The sequence below is a fragment of the Panthera onca genome, chromosome D1 (genome assembly GCF_046562875.1).
Source record: "Panthera onca isolate mPanOnc1 chromosome D1, mPanOnc1 haplotype 2, whole genome shotgun sequence".
NCBI lineage: Eukaryota > Metazoa > Chordata > Mammalia > Carnivora > Felidae > Panthera > Panthera onca.
The window spans coordinates 6,471,928-6,479,612 of NC_138348.1; positions in this window are offsets into that span (position 1 = coordinate 6,471,928).

The window sequence follows — 7,685 nt, forward strand, 5'->3', positions numbered from 1 at the left end:
ACTGCCAGCTAATCTCCAAGTCAGTCTCCGCCCCCGGAGAGCTGGGGAGGGGCTCCCGGAAGCCATGGCCGCCCGGTGGGTCAGTGGTCCACGAGACTTCCGGGGAGACTGTGGCACCACAGTGGGAACTGGCCTGTGGCAAGGTAGCAAGAGGTCCTGTCCAGAGGGCTTCTGTTATATTTAGGTGAGTGTTTGCCAGTCAAAAGAAAACCAGAGCCAGCCGAAAGAGTCCCTCCCCACTTTCCAGGAGTTACAGTCAAGCAAGTGGCCCATAAAGGAGCTGTGAAAGCCCCCACAGAGCAAGAGCCCACTTTATTATTTTTTTAAATGATTTTATGTTGTTAAGTAATCTCTACACCCAACGTGGGGTTTGAACCCACAACCCTGAGATCAAGAGCCACGCGCTCCCCCAAGAGCCCACTTGAAACAGCTGCCACCCATAGAGTGACTCACCATCTTGCTCAGAGCCAATCAAGGAAAAACCCTCTGCACCCACTTCCCTCCTTCTTCCCTGCCCTCCAACAGCAGAGGGTCCTGAAGCTGGGGGAGCAGGAGGGAAGGCAGAGAGGCAGACCTGACTTCCCCTGCATCCCTCATCGGCAGGGGCCAAAATGGCTGGGGAGATGGAAACGATCACATCAAGTGTAGAGATCTGGCTACTACACAAAACTGGGCATTCTGACGGAACTTATTTAATGACTTCAAGTGATCACAGGGCTGTAAGCAAAGTTGGCACAGAAGGTCATGACTTCATTTGTGGGCAGAGAGAAGAGTTCCCTTGCGAGTTTTAGAGGGACACTGGGAGACAAAAATAATCTTTAATTATATCCCATGAACTTTGGTGAAAGGAGCCATCAAGTAGAGGACTTTGAGAGGGGGAGTGATGTGAGCTGATTTATGTTTTTAAAAGGCCCCTCTGACTGTAGAGAGATAGACTGGAGGGTGGGGAAATGAGGGGCTGTCATCTAGGAGAGACACCGGAAGACTTGGGCCAGGAGAGACAGGCAGAGGGGAGAAGAGGAGAGGCCTGGAGACTAGACCTGGGCCCACCACCATTTAGAGGTCAGGAGAGGTCAGGGAGACATGGCCATGGAGACCAGACAAGAGCAGCCAGTAAAGAGGAAGTGGAGAGAGCAAGGGCTCCCAGCCAAGTGAAGAAAGTGTTTCAAAGAGGAGGGAGTGACCGACTGTGACAAGAGCCACTGAAAGTTCAAGGCAAGGCTGACAGAGTTAACAACAAAATTTGGCAACCTCACTTGTTCCCTAGGCCCCAATTCAAGGACACATGAGGTCCTTACAGATTTTGGCTGTTGGAATGTGGGTGGAGATGGCCTCTATCACACCACACAGTATCTCCTCATGGAGTTCCATATGAAACTTTTCCTTTAGCCTAGGAAAAATGTGGTTTTTTTCCTCCGAAGAAATTATAGGTGCTATCTTTGGGGGGAGGGGGAGAGGGGAGGAGCTAAGTTACTATATCTCCCTTTTTGCTTTGGCTGCCAGGAAGCTCAGAGATGAATGTGATACTCAGTTAATAGAGCTGAGAACACTTTATGGGCTACATATTTATTTATTATTATGTTCTTGATCCTGATGTCCATGTTCTCTCTTAAATTATCACATTTTTGGTTTTCCATTTCTATTTTTAGTTTGTCTTCTTGGTTCTTGCTGGAAGTTACCTCAGGTGCCTTGAGCAGTCCAATGGGGGAGGTAAAACGTGCACTGGCAATTATGCTGGAATCAGAACATGGGAAGAGTCTTGGAAGAGGAACAGGCGAAGGAGTCGGGGTATTCCAAGGAGAGCGAGGGACTGCTGATTCTGGCCACAAGGAAGTAAGTTGAACTGAAACGACTCTTTCCCCATGAATAACTAAGAAACTGGACAAAGCATAAGAAACAACTGCGTTCAGATATTAGAAAACTGGTAGCACGGACTGTAATCCCTGAGAAAAAGGAAGCAGACAAGGTGAGCCCTACCATCATCCAGGCCCTCCATCTGGATCTGCCTAAAGGCATCTGAGATCTGCCTAAAGGCAAATCCCCTACTGCGTGCAGGGAGGGGAACCCAAACAGCGTCCTTCAGTCTCACTGAGTAACGAGTCAGAGACCAGTTTGGACAGGCAAAAGGCAGCTAGAATTTGGGAGGTAGAACATTTAAGAGGAGGAGCCTATGTAGAGAAAGATCCCCAAACCCAGTAGAGGGGCTGTAAGCTTTTAGGAAGCTACTTTAAGAAGAATACTAACCTGCACACGGTGTAAGGTGAAGCCCCACAAAGCTGGACAAAAACACATTTCAAGAGAACAATTACTGCAGAGCTGAAGACAGGTAATTCCCAGAGCTCATACAAGACTTTGTAAGAAGATTCTCTCCAGGGACGCCTGGGTGGCTCAGTTGGTTGAGCGTCTACTTTGGCTCAGGTCATGATCTCACGGTTCGTGGGTTCAAGGCCCATGTTGGGCTCTCTGTTGTCAACGTGGAGCCCACTTTGGATCCTCTACCCTCCTGTCTCTCTGCACCTCCCCAACCTGTTCTCTTTCTCTCAAAAGTAAAATATTAAAAGAAGAAGATTCTGTCCAGTCAGAGTAGAAAAATCTCACTAAGTACGTAGAAAATTCAGTAGAGAACCAGACAGACCATGTCTTAGAGGTGGGCCGAAATCAGCCCTTAGTGAAAGCCACTCTAGACCCACCATAAAAGAGCTTGAAACAAATCTTGCAATGATCAAACCTAACCCACAAGTACTAAATTACCAGGGAAAGTCCAATACTCTTTAAAAGAATTCAATCAAATTCAGATTAATAGTGTAAAGTTCACAATGTTTGGCATCCAATAAAAAATTAGTATACATACAAAGAAGGAGGGAAGTGTGATGAATAACCAGCAGAAAATCTGCCCATGAAAACAAACCCAGAAGATGGCAATACTATCCAAACCGATTCAACCCAATCCCTGTCAAAATCTCTGCTGCCTTTTGCAAATATTGACAAGCAGATCCTGAAGTCTACGTGGAAAGTCAAGGAGCCTTGCTAAACAATCTTGAAAAAGAAGAACAAAGTTGTAAGACTGATTTCTCCAATTTCAAAACTACTATAATCAAGACAGTGTGGTACTAGCATTGGGACAAATGTGGACATCAATGGAATAGAACTGGGAGTTCAGAAAAGAGAGCTCTTATGTTTATGGTCAATTGATTTTAGACAAGGGTGCCAAGACCATTGGATGGGAAAAGAATAGTCTTTTCAATAGATGATGCTACGACCACTGGATTTTTACATGCAGAAGAGTGAAGTTGGACCCCTTCCTCATACCATATATGAAAATTAACTCAAAGTGAATTATAGACTTAAGTGTAAGAGCCAAAACTATAAAACTCACAGGGAAAAAACATAGAAATGATCTTGGATTAGGCAATGGTTTATAAGTTACATTAAAAGCACAAGTAATAAAAAAAATAAATAAATTGGGTTTCATGAAAATTAAAAACGTCTGTGCTTTGAGGCGCCTGGGTGGCTCAGTCGGTTGAGTGTACCGACTTAGGCTCGGGTCATGATTGGTGAGTTCAAGCCCCGCGTGGGGCTCTGTGCTGACAGCTCAGAGCCTGGAGCCCGCTTTGGATTCTGTGTCTCCCTCTTTCTCTGCCCCTCCCCTGCTTGCTCTCTCTCTCTCGCTCTCTCTCTAAAGGGTAAATAATAAATAAATATTTAAAAAATTATAAAAAAAACTTCTGTGCTTCAAAGGACACCATCAAGGAAGTGAAGAAGCGACCCACAAGATGAGAGAAAATACTTGGAAATCATTGATTTGATAAAGGACTTGTATACAACATATACAGAGGAGTCTTAATATTCAACAATAAAAGACAAATAACCCAATATAGAAACGGGCAAAGTGTGCACACAAACCAACCAACGAGAAACAGAAACAGACTCATGAATACAGAGAACATACTGGTCGTTGCCAGAGAGGAGGGAGGAGAGGGATGAACAACATAGACAAAGGGGATTAAGAGGTACAAAGTTCCAGGTACAAAATAAATAAGTCACAGACATGAAAAGTATAGCACAGGGAATATAATCAGCAATATTGTAATAATATTGTATGGCGACAGATGGTCACTACACTTATCATGGTGAGCATTGCGTCACGTATAGAACTGTCAATTAATTCACTATGTTGTAAAGTAACGTAAACCTGCAACTAATATAACATTGTATGTCAACTATACCTCAAGGGGGAAAAAAGACGTTAAAAAACGGGCAAACGATTTGAATTGACATTTCTCCAAAGAATGCATTCAAATAGCCCATAAGCACATGAATGGCAAGTAAGGAGGTCAAGTTCAGTGTTTTCCAGGAAAAAGAAGGCCGTGTGAATAGGGGGATGGTGATCTAGGAGTCAGAAAGCTAGCAGGGCCCAATCACAGAGCCTTTTATGACACTTCAGTAAGGAAGTCAGATTTTTGCTTTAAGTGCAACGGGAAAGCCATTGAAGAATTTGGAACAAGAAAATAGCGAATGATGCTGAGCTACAAGAAAAATGCAAAAAAAAAAAAAAAACACCCAAAACCAAAAACAAAATAAAAAATAACAAGTATCAGTGGGGAGTTGGAGAAATGGGCACCTTGGGCTTTGCTGGTAGGAACAAAAATGGTGCCCCTATGGAACGCAGTGCAGGGGTTCCTCAGAAACTTAAACGTACCATTGCCAAAGGATCCAGAAATTCCCCTTCTGCATATGTATCCAAAAGAATTGAAAGCAGGGACTGGAAGAGATATTTGCGTATCCACATTCATGACAGCAGTATTCACGGTAACCGAGAACGGGAAACAACCAAATGTCCCTCGATGAATGAATGGATGAACAAAATGTGGTATATACATTAATGGGCTATTATTCAGCCTTTTAAAAAAGGAAATTCTGGGGCACCTGAGTGGCTCAGTTGGTTAAGCGCCTGACTCTTGATTTCGGCTCAGGTCATGATCTCATGGCTCATGAGATCGAGCCCCACGTTGGGCTCTGTTCTGACGATATGCAGTCCGCTTGGGATTCTCTCTCTCTCTGCCCCTCCCCTCTCTCAAAATAAATAAATAAACATTTTTAAAAAGGAAATTCTGACCCATGCCACAGTATGGATAAACCTTAAAGACGTGATGGTAAGTGAAATAAGCCAGGCCTGTAAATATACACATTGTATGATCCCACTTCCATAAGATACCTGGAATAGTCAAAGACAGACAGAAAGCAGAACCATGGTTACCAGGGGCTGGGGGTGAGGGAGAAATGGGGAGTTGGTGTTTAATGGGGACAGGGTTTCAATTCGGAAAGAGGAAAAGGTTCTGGAGACGGATGCTGGTGATGGCCGCACAACCATGTGAAAGTACTTAATGCCACTGAACAGTACACTTAAAAGTGGTTAAGATGGGGGGCGCCTGGGTGGCTCAGTTGGTTAAGCGGCCAACTTCGGCTCAGGTCATGATCTCTCAGTCCGTGAGTTCAAGCCCCGCGTCGGGCTCTGTGCTGACAGCTCAGAGCCTGGAGCCTGCTTCATATTCTGTGTCTCCCTCTCTCTGACCCTCCCCTGTTCATGCTCTGTCTCTCCCTGTCTCAAAAATAAATAAAACACCTTAAAAAAAATTTTAAAAAAAAGTGGTTAAGATGGTAAATTGCATGTGTATTTTGGAACAGTAAAAAAAAAAATGTAAATGGTATAAACACGCCAATGAAAAAGAAGAGACTGTCAGGTCGCATTAAAGATGCAAGACTCAAATCACATTCTGCCTACAAGAAACCCACTCTAAATGTAAAGACACAGACAGGTTTAAATGGAAAAGAATGGAAGAAGGTATATCATGCAAACACTAACCCACGACCGAAAGGAAGCAGAAGCCACTGTCAGCCAGGCATCCAGGAAGGCTTCCTGGAAGATGTGACACTTGAGCTGAGTTGTTTTGTTTTGTTTTGTTTGAGAGAGGGGGAGAGAGCACAAGCAGGGGAGGGGCGAGAGAGAGAGAGAGAGAGAGAGAGAGAGAGAGAGAGAGAATCCCAAGCAGGCCCCTCACTATCAGCACAAAGCCCAATGTGGGGCTCCCTCCCACCTGAGCTGAGGTCAAGAGTTGGAGCCTTAACTGACTGAGCCACCCAGGTGCCCCACCCCTGAGCTGAGTTTTAAAGGCCGTGTAGGATTAGGGACTGTGAAGACTGAGAAAGCCCATGTGGCAAAGGCATTGAGTCAGAACATGGCGTGTGTGTGTGTGTGTGTGTGTGTGTGTGTGTGTGTGTGATGAGGGGTATACAAGGAGTTAATTACCACACTGGTAGAGGGAGGTAAGTTGAGTTTCATAGTTTAGGTGCAGTTAGATAACTACTTTGGGAGGAAATGAGGAATTTCCCGGTCACGAATGCAATGGGATTCAAATCCAAGGAGACAGGGGCAGCCACAGGATTTAATCTGATGAAATCTGAGCTTACAAAGTTGAATCTGGCCCCACATTGGAGAAGGACTCGGCACTGGGGACGCTGGAGGCAGGGCGGCCCGTGAGCAGTATGTTGGGATAATTCAGGCGAGAGATGATGGCACCACAGGAGACAGAACAGCACGGTTTACTGAAGGCTCAGGAGCCGGGCACTGTTCCGGGTTTTGTTGTGGATTCTGTTAGGCTAGCGGTTCTCAACCCCGGCTGTGCGTTAGAACCACCTGGGAAGCTTTGAAAAATGTACCAAGGCCCGGGCCTCCCGGCCGGTTAGATCAGAATCTCCAGAGACGGACCCAAGGCCAATCGCCTTCAGAGCTCATCGGCGATTCCAAGTGTAACGAGGGTGACACCCCTGCCTTCACCAAAGGTCAAGTACACGGGGACTGGGTTTGTTCACTGTCGAACGCCAGTGCCTAGAGCTGAGCCTGGCACGAAGCAGGTGGTCAACAGGTCTCTGTAGATATCAGTTAATCCTTACGACAACTCTATGAGGTAGGGAAAATGACGGTGCCTGTTTTATAATAAGGCAACTGAGGCACCGAGAGGTCAGGTTATGTGTCACAAAGTTCTGTGACTACAAGGCTGATAAGCGCCATGCTGCGAAATACAGGGAGCATCACCCCAGAGCCCAGACTCTTACGGGGTCCTCCACTCTCGAGCGTGGTGGGGGTGCGGATCCTGAGGGACCTCCCGAGGAGGTCCCTACCCCATCATCAGCGTCCCGCCCCCGACTGACCCGCTTGTCTGCAAGGTCAGATGTGGCTCCAGGCAGAGGAGGCAAGCAGGGGCAGAGAACCCACGGGGCAGAAACTGAACTTGAAGCACTTAGGGGAAAGGGAAAGCGAAATCTGGCCAGCACGGGGGCACAGGCCACAGCGGAGACTGTGGCTGGAGACCAGACAGCACATCCCCTCACAGGAACAAGGAAGGGGGAAGGGTCACGTGGCCCGGGGGGCTCCCCTGAGCTCCTGGCACAGCGGGCACACTCACGCCCGCCTCTCTCCTCCCCTCCCCAGCTTCTTTCTTTCCTTCCCTTCTTGACACCCACCGCCCAGCCCTTCGGTGGGTGCTGTTCTCGGTCTGCCGGTTCGCCACCCCGACTAGAATGGAAACCCCCGCCCCCTGGGAGCAGGTCCTCAGGTTTGTTTTGCTTTGGTTTTGGTTTTGGTATAGAGAAGGTGGTTAGTTTAACCACATAAAAACAAAACAAAA